A 15,353-nucleotide genomic window follows, 5' to 3' on the forward strand; every position below is an offset into this window, starting at 1 on the left:
AGAAATGTTATGTATTAAAGTATATCAACCCAGCAGTTTGATTTTTACTTCAAGATAATTTCATAAGGAAGCAAGAGATCACAAATAGTATTGGCATACTTCAATTACCATAAGATTTATATGTGAAAGGGGAATACTTAGTCATTTTATTTGATGTAGAAACATTTAATATTAAGTATGCTTTAATCTTTGTATTATCCTAATCATATCATCTTTTTTAGTAAACAAAAAGTGTGTAAAGTGCAATTAACTCAAAGTTTTGTTACTCAAGGAAGATTAGCAAATTTTCATCCACCAAAAATATATTAGATGATTTTTTTAAACACCAGAATTTGCTGATATTTAAGATCCTTTACTTTACCTGTCTTCTCTATCCAGAAACCTGCTTTGTGTTAGTTTTCCAGAGGGTAGCTGTACCTTATAAAAAGTAAAAGAGAGAATGCCAGATGACATTCTTCATCCGATTTTAGTACTTGTCTTGGTATTCTCAACATAAAACCATACCAACACCAATTATAAAACAATGTATAAGATGAATGACAAACTTCAGAGAAAATTATTTTTAAAAGAAATAAATAGGCAATTCAGAGAAGTACATATTTTATATGTATATTAGCCTTTTAGCTAATAAATATAAAAAATACTCACCTGCACTACCAATAAAAAAGATGAAAATTAAAATAACAATGAGACACTGCTATTCACCTGTTTCATTGGCAAAATTTAAAAATTCCCATCATCGTTCCAAAATGTGAAGAAAATGCCTTTTCACATGCTACAAGTGGAAAGGTAAAATGGTACACAGAATCTGGAGTATTATTTGGCTGTACATTGAAATAGGTAAGAGCAATTTCACTCTACCCAAGTCAGTCCCTCTCCCAAGCAAGCCCACCTCAGTGCCAAGAGAGATCTCACTCCTCCCTGGGAAAAGGGGTGAACATCCAAGGTCCCCAGCCTTCAGTGTACTCCTGACTTTCAGGGCACTTTCCAAGAGCTGCTTTTTATCTCACTTCACACACAGAGAGCTGAAAAAACTAGAAAAGTTCAGAGACCTGGGGCAGCTAGGGCAAAGGGCACCTTCCTGCCACCAGATCAGTTCTATGAGGTTCAGATAAAGCACATGAATGAGGACTTTTCTCTAGAAGAGAGAGATGACTTGAGTTTGAATCCAACATCCCCAGCCTTTCAGTACACTTCCCAAAGAGCTGGTTTCTGCCTCACTTCACACAAAGCTCTGAAGGAAGTGACATACTCAGACACCAGAGGGAGCAAGAGATTATGGGTTCTTGAAAGAAAAAGAAAGATTAGATACCTGAGGCAGCTAGCAACAAAGGCCAAGAATCTCTAGCCAGGCTGACTGGTGTAGGTCTTCTCAGTCAAACCAGTCTATAAAAACTGGGAAACCTGGCTGTTTCTTCAAATATACAGACACCAATGCAAGACTAGAAAAACATGAAGCATCAGGAAACACAACATAACCAAAGGAACAAAATAAGTCCCCAGGAAGTAAATGACCCTAAAGAAATGGAGATCTATGTATTGCCTGACAAAAAAAACTCAAAATAATCATCTTAAAGAGGTTCAGTGAGTTGCCAAAGAACAAAGATAAACAACTAAACAAAATCAGGAAAACAATACATAAACAAAATGAGACTATCAGCAGAAATTTAAACAAATACTAAAAAGTGCCAAACAGAAATCATAGAGCTGAAGAATACAATAACTGAATTTTGAAATTCACTAAGGAATCAACACCAGACTTGATCAAGCAGAAGAAAGAATCAGAGAACTTGAAGACAAATCATTTGAAATTATGCACTCAGAAGAGAAAAAAGAAAAAAAGCATTTTTTAAAAACTAAAGAAAGCCTAAGAGAATTATGGGATACCAGCAATAAAACTGTGATACACATTATGGGAGTCCCAGAAGGAGAAAAGAGAGATAAAGAAAGAGGTATAGGGCTTACTTAAAGAAATAATGGCTGAAAACTTCCCAAATCTTGGGGGGGAAATGAACATCCAGATTCATAAAGCTTAAAGGATCAAAAAAGGATGAATCCAAAGATTACATTAAGACACTTTATCATCAGATTGTTAAAGTCAAAGACAAAGAAGATTTTGAAACCAGTAAGAGAAAAAACAAGTCATCACTTACAAGGGAGCCCCCATAAGACAATCAGTAAATTATTCAGAAGAAACCTTCAGGCAAGAAAAGAATGGGATGATATATTAAAAGTACTAAAAGATAAAACCTGCCAAGCAAGAAGACTATATCTAGCAAACCATCCTTCAGAAATGAAGAAGAAATAAAGACTCTCAGACCAACAAAAACTGAGGGGGTTCATTACCACTATACCTGCCTTATGAGAAAGGCTAAAGGGAGTTAAGGAAGTTGTTTAAGTTGAAAGTAAAAAATATTCAATATCAACATGAAGCCATACAAAAGTATAAAATTCATTGACAAAAGGAAATATATAGACAAATACAGAATAATGTAATACTGTAATGGGGTAGTGTAAATCACTTTTAACTCCAGTATAAAAGTTAAAAGAAAATAATACTAAGAATAACTATAAATACAAAAATGTGTTAACAAATACATAATATAAAAAGATGTAAATTGTGTCATCAGTAACACAAAGTGTTGGGGGAGAGAGGTAAAAGTGTAGAGTTTTTGTATGCAATTGAAGTCAAGTGGTTATTAGCTTAAAATAGAAAGTTTTAACTATAAGATATTTTATGTAAGCCCTGTGGTAACCACAAAGAAAATAGCTAAAGTAGATACATAAAAGAAAATGAGAAAGAAATCAAAGCATATCACTATAAAAAGTCAACATCACAAAGGACAATGGCAAAGGAGGGAAAAAGGGACAAAAGAACCACAAATCAAACAGAAAAAAATTAACAAAATGGTAATAGTAAGTTCTTACCTATCAATAATCTTTAAAAATAAATAGATTAAACTCTCCAGTCAAAAGACATAGAGTGGCTAAATGGATAAAATAAAAGCAAGACCCAACTATATGCTGTGTACAAGAGATTCACTTTAGAATTAAAGACATATATAGGCTGAATGTGAATATTCCATTCAAAAGACACTCCATGCAAATGGTAACCAAAAGAGAACACACTTTAAATCAAAACCTGTGCAAGAGACAAGGACGGTTATTATATAATAATTTAAAAGTCAATTCATAAGGAAAATATAACAATTATAAATTATATGAACTCAACACCAGAATCCCTCAACATATAAAGAACACATTGACAGATCTGAAGGGAAAAATAGATAGCAATACAATAATAGTAGACTTCAACTACATTTTCAACAATGGATAGACCAACCAAACAGAACATCAATAAGGAAACAAAGGACTTACACTACAGAGAGAATGATCCTAACAAGCCTATACAGAGCATTCCACCCTGCAAAGAAATAAACAAACAAAAAAACAAAAAACAAAAAAACCAGAATACACAAGTCTCAACAAACTTAAGAACTTTGAACTCATACCCAGTATCTTTTCTGACAACAGTGGAATGAAACTAGAAATCAATAACAGAAAGAAAACTGGAAAATTCACAAATATGTGGAAATTAGACAATACACTACCAAGCAATCACTGGTTCAAAGAAGAAATTAAAAATTTAGAAAATAACTTGAGACAAACAAAATAAAAATACAATATACCAAAATCTATAGAATGCAGTACTAAAAGAGAATTTTATAGCAATAAATGTCTACATTTTAAAAAGAAGAAATATTTTAAATAAACAACCTAACCTTATCCTCAAGGGTAATAGGGGAAAAAAAGCGAGAGAGAGACAAACTAAGTCCAAAGTCAGCAGAAGGAAGGGAATAAAGATAAGAGCCGAAAGAGAGGCTAGAAAAACAAAACAAAACAAAATATATCAATGACATTGACAGGTGGTCTTTTGGAAAGGTAAATAAAATTCACAAACCTTTAGTTTGACTAAGGAAAAAAAGTGAAAACTCAAATAAATAAAACCAGAAATGAAGAAATATTAGAACTGATACCACAGAAATTAAAAAATCATTAAGAGACTACGATGAACAATATGCCAACAAATTGGATAACCTAAAAGAAATGGATAAATTCCTGAAAACATATAAACTACCAGAACTGAATCATGAAGAAATAGAAAATCTGAATAGACCTATAACTAGTAAGGAGATTGAATTAGTAATCCAAAATCTCCCAACAACAACAACAACAAAAAGCCCAGGAACAGATGGCTTCACTGGTAAATTCTATCAAACATTTAAAGAAGAATTAATGCCAATACTTCTTAAACTCTTCCAAAAGTTGAAGAAGGAACACTTCCAAATTAATTTTTGAGGTCATTATTACCCTGTTACCAAAGCCATACAGACACTACACACACATACACTCACACACACAAAACTATAGTCCAATATCCCTAATAAACATAGATATAAAAAACCTCAACAAAATATTGCAAACCAAATTTAACCACATATTAAAAGGATCATATCCCATGACTGAATTGGATTTATCTCTGAAAAGCAAGGATGGTTGAACATATAAAAATCAATTAATGTGATACATCATATTAATAAAGGAAAAAGTCTTCATCTCAGTAGATGTTGAAAAAGTATTTGACAAAATTTGATACCTATTCATGAAAAACAAACTAGGAATAGAAGGAATGTATCTAAATATATTAAAGACCATATATAAAAATCCCACAATTTACATTGTACTCAATGGTGAAAAACTGAAAGATTTTCCTCTAAAGACCAAGAACAAGACAATAATGTCCACTCTTGACTCTTACCACTTCTATTCAATATAGTACTGGAAGTCCTAGCTAGAGCAATTAGGCAAGAAAAAGAAATAAAAGGCATCTAAATTGAAAAGGAAGTAATAAAATTATGTTTCCAAATGACATGACCTTATATGTAAAAACTCCTAAAGACTTCTCTCTCTCTCTCTCTCTCTCATGCACACACACACACACACACACAACTGTTAGAAGTAATAAACAAATTCAGTAAAGTTGTGGAATACAAAATCAACATACAAAAATCAGTTGCATTTCTATACACTAATGATGAACCATCTAAAAAGGAATTAAAGAAATGATCCCTTTACAATAGTACTAAAAATATTTAGGAATAAATTAACCAAGTAGGTGAAAGACTTGTACACTGAAAACTATAATATATCAATGAATAAAAATTAAAGAAGACAAATAAATGGGAAGCCATCCCTTGTCTGTGGATTACAACACTTAATATTGAAAGCAATCTACAGATTCAATACTATCCCCCATCAAACCCTTAATGGGATTTTTTTACAGAAATAGAGAAAAATAATCCTAAAGTTCATATGGAAGCACAAAAGATGCAGAATAGCCAAAGTGATCTTGAGAAAAAAAGAACAAAGCTGGAGACATCACACCTCCTGATCTCAAAATATATTACAAAGATAAAGTAATTAGAACACAATATACTGGCATAAAGACAGATATATAGACCAATGGAACAGAACAGAGAGCCCAGATACACCCACCCATGTACAGTCAACTGATCTTCAACAAGGATGCCAAGAATACACAATGGGGAAAAGATAGTCCCTTCAACAAATAGTGTTGAGAAAACTAGATATCTACATGCAAAGAAAATGAAATTGGACCTCTATCTTACACCATACACAAAAATAAACTCAAAATGGATTAAAGACTTCAGTGTAAAAACCTGATACTACAAAACTGTTAGAAGAAAGCATAAGGGGAAATTTTTGTTTGTTTGTTTGTTTTGTTTGTTTTTTTTTTTTAATTTTTTTTATTCTTATGTTAATCCCCATACATTACAACATTAGTTTTAGATGTAGTGTTCCATGATTCATTGTTTGTGCATAACACCCAGTGCTCCATGCAGAATGTGCCCTCCTCAATACCCACCACCAGGCTAACCCATCCTCCCGCCCCCCTCCCCTCTAGAACCCTCAGTTTGTTTTTCAGAGTCCATCGTCTCTCATGGTTCGTCCACCCCTCCGATTTCCCCCCCTTCATTCTTCCCCTCCTGCTACCTTCTTCTTCTTCTTCTTTTTTTTTTTTCTTAACATATATTGCATTATTTGTTTCAGAGGTACAGATCTGAGATTCAACAGTCTTGCACAATTCACAGCGCTTACCAGAGCACATACCCTCCCCAGTGTCTATTACCCAGCCACCCCCTCCCTCCCACCCCACCTCCCACTCCAGCAACCTTCAGTTTGTTTCCTGCGATTAAGAATTCCTCATATCAATGAGGTCATATGATACATGTCTTTCTCTGTTTGACTTATTTCACTCAACATAATACCCTCCAGTTCCATCCACGTCGTTGCAAATGGCAAGATCTCATTCCTTTTGATGGCTGCATAATATTCATAAGGGGAAATTTTGACATTGGTCTTGGCAATGATTTCTTGGAAATGGTACCAAAAACACAAGCAACAAAAGCAAAAATAGACAAGTGGGACTACACCAAGCTAAAAAGCTTCTGCAGGGCAAAGGAAACAACAGAGTAAAAAGGCAACCTATGGAATGGGAGAAAGTATTTTCAAACCATATATCTGATAAACAGTTAAAATCCAAAATATATAAGAAACACCTACAACTCAATAGCAAAAAAAATTTTTAAGGTTTTTTAAATATGCAAAAGATTTGAATAGATATTCCTCTAAAGATGACATACAAATGGCCAGCAGGTATATGAAAAGATGCTTAACATCACTAATCATCAGGGAAATGCAAATCAAAACCACAATTAGATATTACCTCACACTAGTTAGGATGGCTGTTATCAAAAAATACATAAATAAATGTTGGTGAAGCCAATCACAGGACAAATATTTCATGATTCCACTGGACAGACTGGAACCATTCTACACTGTTGATGGGAATGTAAAATGGTGCTGCCACTATGAAAAACAGTATTGCAGTACCTAGAGAAAATTAAAAATAGAACTATCAGAGGTTCCAACAAGCTCGCTTCTGGCTATAGACCCAAAAGAATTAAAATCAGAATCTTAAAGACATATGTGCACTCTTATGTTAATAACAACCCTATTCACAATAGCCAAAATATGGAAACAATTCAAATGTCCAGATGAGTGGATAAAGAAAATGTGGTATATCCATACAATAAAATATTATTTAGCCTTAAAGAAATAAGGATATTCTGGCATTTGTGACAACATAGATGAACCTATGACACTATGCTAAGTGAAATAAGCCAATCACAGGACAAATATTTCATGATTCCACTTATATGAAGTACCTAAAATAGTCAAATTCATAGAAGCAGAAAATAGAACATTAGTTATTAGGGACTGGGGGGGGGTAGGGGGAAATGGGAATTTTTGTTCAATCAATATAAAGTTTCAGTTATTAAAGATGAATTAGATCTAGAGATCCACTGTACAGATCAAAAATGCTGTATTGTGCACTTAAAAATTTGATACACTAGATCCCATTTTCTTGCCAAAGCATACATACACACACACACACACACAAAGGGACACAAGGCACAAGGAAACTTTTGGAAGTGATGGAGATCTATTATTGTGGTGATGGTTTCATGAGTTTATGCATATGTCCAAATTCATCAAATTGTATACGTTAAATATATGTAATTTTTGTATATCAATTTTATCTCAATAAAGCTGTTTAACAAAAACATAAAGATTGGAAAGGAAAGGGTAAAATTGTCTCTATTTCTGGATTAAGTGATTGTTTATGTAGAAAGCCCTAAAGAATCTACAAAGGAAAACTACTAGAACTAATCAGTGAATTTAACAATGTCATACTGTGCCTGTTAGCAATTTATTGCCTCTAATTTCCAAATTCTTCCTTTCAGCCTGCTCTGTGAAAATAGATCTGGGCTTTTTAAGTATTTTTTTCCCATGACAGTCAGTAGAGAGCACTGGAGAGACATTATGGAAGAAAAGTTTTGCTCTCTGTTTCCAGTGAGCTTGCTGGGCATGTTCTTGTCCGGAGTGCAGCTTGTCTAGCACCAGGCTCCTAAAACACACACAGCTACTCTAGTGCCTTTCTCCAGCAGTGACAGTGGCCAAGCAGCTCCCAGCAGCCAGCAGCTTCCTCTGCAACATCACTGTCACTCCTCTTCTGACAGCTTGGTAGCAAAATGCCTCTAGGGCAGTGTTCACTCCCAGCTTCTCCACAACCCTTGGCAGTTTGTAGTGAGTAGAGAGTAGCCAATGAGATACTTTCTAGTGAATAGCTTTCCTGGCTCCCTCAAGAGTGGATTTCCAGCATGTTCTTCCAGCATTGCACTCAGCAAATTCTCTGCCATCCAGTGAGCTGCAGCTGTGTCTTACCCTGCAAGTTCTGGATCTTTGCTCTGGGGAGGGAGAGGGTCTCTTCTCTAGGTGCTCTGTATCAGGGCAAGGATTAGTGGGTGCTGCTTTGAACTCTTATTCCTATATTCTTTAGAATTCTTAGGATTCTTTTTACTTCTTACTAGCCAATCCCTCACTGTTGTAATCCCTCATTATAGTTAATAATTCTTTATATTAAACTTTCCCTGTTCAAATTACTGTGTAGTTATTTTCTCCTGATTGGACCCAGACTTATATACTCTGGATATATTTATATACTGTTGACTAACAATTGTATTTTTATATACTAGCATCAATCAATATGAAAATTTTTTAATTTTTAATTTTATTTACAATCACACCAAGAAACATAAAATACTTAGGCATAAAGGTAACAAAAGATGGGCAAGACCTCTTCATTGAAAACTACATGTTGCTAAGGGAAATTAAAGATGACTTAAGTAGTTCCCTGCCGCAGCCCCTGTCCCTAAGAATATTGTCTCCTGCTCCGAGCCCCAAGCCGTGCAGTTCTGCCCACCAGCTAGCAGACCCCTCTCAGACACCCAAAGCTCACCAGTTTCCTCTTAGCTGCAGCCTGGCATTGCTGGCTCGTGCCTCTGGGGGACCTCGGGGGACCTCTGGTCCTCCCACTGCACAGGGATTTCAGACACTTCACCCCAGTCAAAATCTGGATGAGGAGAGAGGAGAGGAAAGATGGCGGAGGAGTAGGGGACCCTATTTCAACTGGTCCCCGGAACTGAGCTGGCTATCTACCAGACCACTCTGAGCACCCACGAAACCAGCCTGAGATGTAAGAAGAACGGGATCTCTACAAACAGAATATCGCAGGAGGTTGGTTTTGAGGTCCGAAGCGGGGAGCTGTGATTCCGCGGGCAGATATCGGAGGATAAACGGCAGCGGGAGGGTGCCTGGCCGTGGGGATCCTACACCGTCGGTGAGTGACAGCCTCACACACTGGGGACGGGGCACAGACTCGCAGACCAGTAGCGGTGGGGAAAGGACTTTAGGGCAGCCCCCGGGGCGGAAACCCGGAGCAGCGGGGTTGCGCATGAGAACTGGAAGCGGCTGGCGGTTTTAGAAGCACAAAGAACAGAGACATGCTCCGACCTGGAGGCAGGACTGGGAGTGCTGCGGAGGGGCGCACAACCCAGGACGCTGCAGTTTATAGCAGCACAGACAGAAACGGAGACGGTGTGGCCTTGAGAGCTCACTGAAGAACAGACTGAGGTCTCTCTGCTCTGAGGCAGAGGGTTGGAAACAGTCTCTTCTGCTCTGACTCACGGAAGAGACGCGGAAAGCCGCCAGGGAAAGGCGCCAGAGAACAAAAGCCCCAAAAACCGCTGAGCCCATCCCCCGCCACAGGGGGGCAGGGCAACTCCGCCCAAACAGGGTTGCCTGAGTAACAGCGCGGCAGGCCCCTCCCCCAGAAGACAGGCTGGGAAAACAAGAGGCCAGCAACCCTAAAGTCCCAAGAAAACAGGTGCATCTTGCTTGGGTTCTGGTCAATAATTTGGACTCTATACATTCCCTCAAACACCCATCAACAGAATGACTAGGAGGAGGAGCCGCCAAAATAGAAAAGACTCAGAGGTTATGACTTATGCTGCAGATTTACAAATGGATGCAGATATAACCAAGATGTCGGAGATGGAATTCAGGCTAGCAATTGTGAAGACAATGGCTAGAATGGAGAAATCAACTAATGGCAACATAGAGTCTCTAAGGGCAGAAATGAAAGCTGAATTGGCAGAACTTAAAAATGCTATCAATGAGATCCAGTCCAATCTAGATAATCTAACAGCTAGGGTAACTGAGGCAGAAGAACAAATAAGCGACCTGGAAGACAATATAATAGATAAAAAGGGAAAAGAGGAGGCCAGGGAAAAACAACTCAGAATCCATGAAAATAGAATCAGAGAAATAAGTGACACCATGAAGCCTTCCAATGTCAGAATAACTGGAATCCCAGAGGGAGTGGAGAGAGAGAGAGGACTAGAAAATGTATTTGAGCAAATCGTAGCTGAGAACTTCCCTAATCTGGGAAATGAAACAAACATTCCCATCCTAGACGCAGAGAGGACCCCTCCCAAGATCAAGGAAAACAGGCCAACACCCCGACATGTAATAGTAAAACTTGCAAATCTTAGAACCAAGGAAACCATCTTGGGGGGAAGAGATTCCTTACATACAGAGGGAGGAACAACAGAATAATGTCAGACCTATCCACAGAGACCTGGCAAGCCAGAAAGGCCTGGCAAGACATATTCAGGGTACTAAATGAGAAGAACATGCAGCCAAGAGTACTTTATCCGGCAAGGCTTTCATTTAGAATGGATGGAGAGATGCAGAGCTTCTACGACCAGCAGAAACTGAAAGAATATGTGACCACTAAGCCGGCCCTGCAAGAAATATTAAGGGGGCTTCTATAAAAGGAGAAAGACCCCAAGACTGATATACAACAGAAATTTACAGGGACAATCTATAAAAACAATGTCTTCACAGGCAACATGATGACAATTAATTCATATCTTTCAATAATCACTCTCAACATGAATGGCCCAAATGTTCCCATAAAACAGCAAAGGGTTGCAGATTGGATAAAAAGATAGGACCCATCCATATGCTGTCTACAAGAGACTCATTTTGAACCTAAAGATACATCCAGACTGAAAGTGAAGGGATGGAGATCCATCTTCCATGCCAGTGGACCTCAAAAGAAAGCTAGGGTAGCAATTCTTACATCAGACAAATTAGATTTTAAACTAAAGTCTGTAATTAGAGACACAGAAGGACACTTTATCATTCTTAAAGGGTCTATCCAACAAGAAGATCTAACAATTGTAAATATCTATGCCCCCAACATGGGAGCAGCCATCTACATAAGCCATCTGTTAACCAAAATAAAGAGTCATATTGATAACAATACGTTAATTGTAGGAGACCTCAATACTCCACTCTCAGCAATGGACAGATCATCTAAGCAGAAAATCAACAAGGAAACAAGAGCTTCGAATGATACATTGGACGAGATGGACCTCATAGATATTTACAGAACATTCCACCCTAAAACAACAAAATACTCATTCTTCTCAAACGCACATGGAACTTTTTCCAGAATAGACCATATACTGGGTCACAAATCAGGTCTCAACCAATACCAAAAGATTGAGATTATTCCCTGCATATTCTCAGACCACAATGCTCTAAAACTGGAACTCAATCACAAGAAAAAATTTGGCAGAAATTCGAACACTTGGAAGCTAAAGACCACTCTGCTCAAGAATGTTTGGGTCAACCAAGAAATCAAAGAAGAACTTAAACAATTCATGGAAATCAATGAGAACGAAAACACATCGGTCCAAAACCTATGGGATACTGCAAAGGCGGTCCTAAGGGGGAAATACATAGCCATCCAAGCCTCACTCAAAAAAATAGAAAAATCCCGAATTCACCAACTAACTCTACACCTTAAAGAACTAGAGAAAAAGCAACAAATGACGCCTAAGCCACGCATTAGAGGAGAAATAATTAAAATTAGAGCAGAAATCAATGAATTAGAAACCAGAAACACAGTAGATCAGATCAATGAAACTAGAAGTTGGTTCTTTGAAAGAATTAATAAGATCAATAAACCACTGGCCAGACTTATCCAAAAGAAAAGAGAAAGGACCCAAATTAATAAAATTATGAATGAAAGGGGAGAGATCACGACTAACACCAAGGAAATAGAAACAATTATTAGAAATTACTATCAACAACTATATGCCAATAAACTGAGCAATCTGGATGAAATGGAGGCCTTCCTGGAAACCTATAAGCTGCCAAGACTGAAACAGGAAGAAATTGACAACCTGAATAGGCCAATAACCAGTAACGAGATTGAAGCAGTGATCAAAAACCTCCCAAAAAACAAGAGTCCAGGGCCTGATGGATTCCCTGGGGAATTCTACCAAACATTCAAAGAAGAAATAATACCTATTCTACTGAAGCTGTTTCAAAAAACAGAAGCAGAAGGAAAACTTCCAAAATCATTCTATGAGGCCAGCATTACCTTAATCCCCAAACCAGGCAAAGACCCCATCAAAAAGGAGAATTTCAGACCGATAACCCTGATGAATATGGATTCCAAAATCCTCAACAAAATCCTAGCTAATAGGGTCCAACAATACATTAAAAGGATCATCCACCACGACCAAGTGGGATTTATCCCCGGGATGCAAGGGTGGTTCAACATTCACAAATCAATCAATGTGATAGAACACATTAATAAGAGGAGGGAGAAGAACCATATGGTCCTCTCAATTGATGCAGAAAAAGCATTTGACAAAATGCAACATCCTTTCCTGATCAAAACTCTCCAGAGTATAGGGATAGAGGGAACATTCCTCAAGCTCATAAAATCCATCTATGAAAAACCCACAGCGAATATCATCCTCAATGGGGAAAAGCAGAGAGCCTTTCCCTTAAGATCAGGAACACGTCAAGGGTGCCCACTCTCACCACTGTTGTTCAACATAGTACTAGAAGTCCTAGCAACAGCAATCAGACAACAAAAAGAAATAAAAAGTATTCAAATTGGCAAAGAAGAAGTCAAACTCTCTCTTTTCACAGACGACATGATACTTTATGTGGAAAACCCAAAAGACTCCACCCCCAAATTACTAGAACTCATCCAGCAATTCAGTAATGTGGCAGGACACAAAATCAATGCACAGAAATCAGTTGCTTTCTTATACACTAACAACGCAACTGTAGAAAGAGAAATTAGAGAAACAATTCCATTTACAATAGCACCAAAAACCATAAGATATCTCGGAATAAACCTAACCAAAGAGGTAAAGGATCTATACTCTAGGAACTACAGAACACTCATGAAAGAAATTGAAGAAGACACAAAAAGATGGAAAAATATTCCATGCTCATGGATCAGAAGAATAAACATTGTTAAAATGTCTATGCTACCCAGAGCAATCTATACCTTCAACGCCATCCTGATCAAAATTCCAAATGACATTTTTCAAAGTGCTGGAACAAACAATCCTAAAATTTGTATGGAATCAGAAAAGACCCCGAATCGCCAAGGAGATGTTGAAAAAGAAAAACAAAGCTGGGGGCATCACGTTGCCCGATTTCAAGCTATATTACAAACCAGTGATCACCAAGACAGCATGGTACTGGCCCGAAAACAGACATACAGACCAATGGAACAGAATAGAGAACCCAGATATGGATCCTCAACTCTATGGTCAAATAATCTTTGACAAAGCAGGAAAAAACATGCAATGGAAAAAAGACAGTCTCTTCCAAGAATGAAACTTGACCATTCTCTAACACCATTCACAAAGATAAACTCAAAGTGGATGAAAGACCTCATTGTGAGACAGGAATCCATCAAAATCCTAGAGGAGAACATAGGCAGTAACCTCTTTGACATCGCCCACAGCAACTTTTTTCAAGATACATCTCCAAAAGCTGGTGAAACAAAAGCAAAAATGAACTTTTGGGACTTCATCAAGATAAAAAGCTGCACAGCAAAGGAAACAGTCAACAAAACAAAGAGGCAACCCACAGAATGGGAGAAGATATTTGCAAATGACACTACAGATAAAGGGCTGGTATCCAAAATCTATAAAGAACTTCTCAAACTCAACACCCAAAAAACAAATAATCAAGTCAAAAAGTGGGCAGAAGAGATGAACAGACACTTCTCTGAAGAAGACATACAAATGGCTAATCCATCAGGGAAATCCAAATCAAACCCACACTGAGATACCACCTTACACCAGTTAGAATGGCAAAATGGACAGGGCAAGAAACAACAAATGTTGGAGAGGTTGTGGAGAAAGGGGAACCTTCTTACACTGTTGGTGTAAATTTTTGATGTTCCTCAAAAATTTAAAAATAGAACTACCCTATGACCCAGCAATTGCACTACTGGGTATTTACCCCAAAGACACAGATGTAGTGAAAAGAAGGGCCATATGCACCCCAGTGTTCATAGCAGCAATGTCCGCAATAGCCAAACTGTGGAAAGAGCTGAGATGCCCTTCAACAGATGAATGGATAAAGAAGATGTGGTCCTGGGCGCCTGGGTGGCTCAGTCGTTAAGCGTCTGCCTTCAGCTCAGGTCATGATCCCAGGGTCCTGGGATTGAGTCCCACATCGGGCTCCCTCCTCGAGGGGAAGCCTGCTTCTCCCTCTCCCACTCCCGCTGCTTGTGTTCCTGCTCTCGCTATCTCTGTCTCTGTCAAATAAATAAATAAAATCTTAAAAAAAAAAAAAGATGTGGTCCATATATACAATGGAATATTACTCAGCCATCAGAAAAGATGAATACCCAACTTTTACATCAACATGGATGGGACTGGAGGAGATTATGCTAAGTGAAATAAGTCAAGCAGAGAAAGTCAATTATCATATGGTTTCACTTATTTGTGGAACATAAGGAATAAAATGGAGGACATTAGGAGAAGGAAGGGAAAAATGGGCAGGGGGAGTTGGAGGGAGAGATGAACCATGAGAGACTGTGGACCTGAGAAACAAACAGGGTTTTAGAGGGGAGGGGGGAGGTGGGATTGGTTAGCCCGGTGATGGATATTAAGGAGGGCACGTACCACATGAAGCACTGGGTGTTATACGAAAACAATGGATCGTGGATCACTACATCAAAAACTAATGATGTATTGTATGGTGCCTAACATAACATAATAAAATTTAAAAAAATAAATTAATTAAATTAAATTTTAAAAAAAGAGAAAAATATGCAGAAGATAGGTGCATTTACTGCATTCAAAAAAAAATAGAAATGCTTGTCTACAAAAGACTTCGTGAAAAAAAAAAAAGACTTCGTGAAAAAAGTAGAGTGAAAATCCATGTTAAAATTGAGGGAGAATGTCTGCCACATATGAAACCCACAAAAGTCATAAGAAACTTCTACAAATCAATTTGAAAAAGGACAAATA

The sequence above is a fragment of the Neomonachus schauinslandi genome, chromosome 2, assembly GCF_002201575.2.
Source record: "Neomonachus schauinslandi chromosome 2, ASM220157v2, whole genome shotgun sequence".
Classification (NCBI taxonomy): Eukaryota; Metazoa; Chordata; class Mammalia; order Carnivora; family Phocidae; genus Neomonachus; species Neomonachus schauinslandi.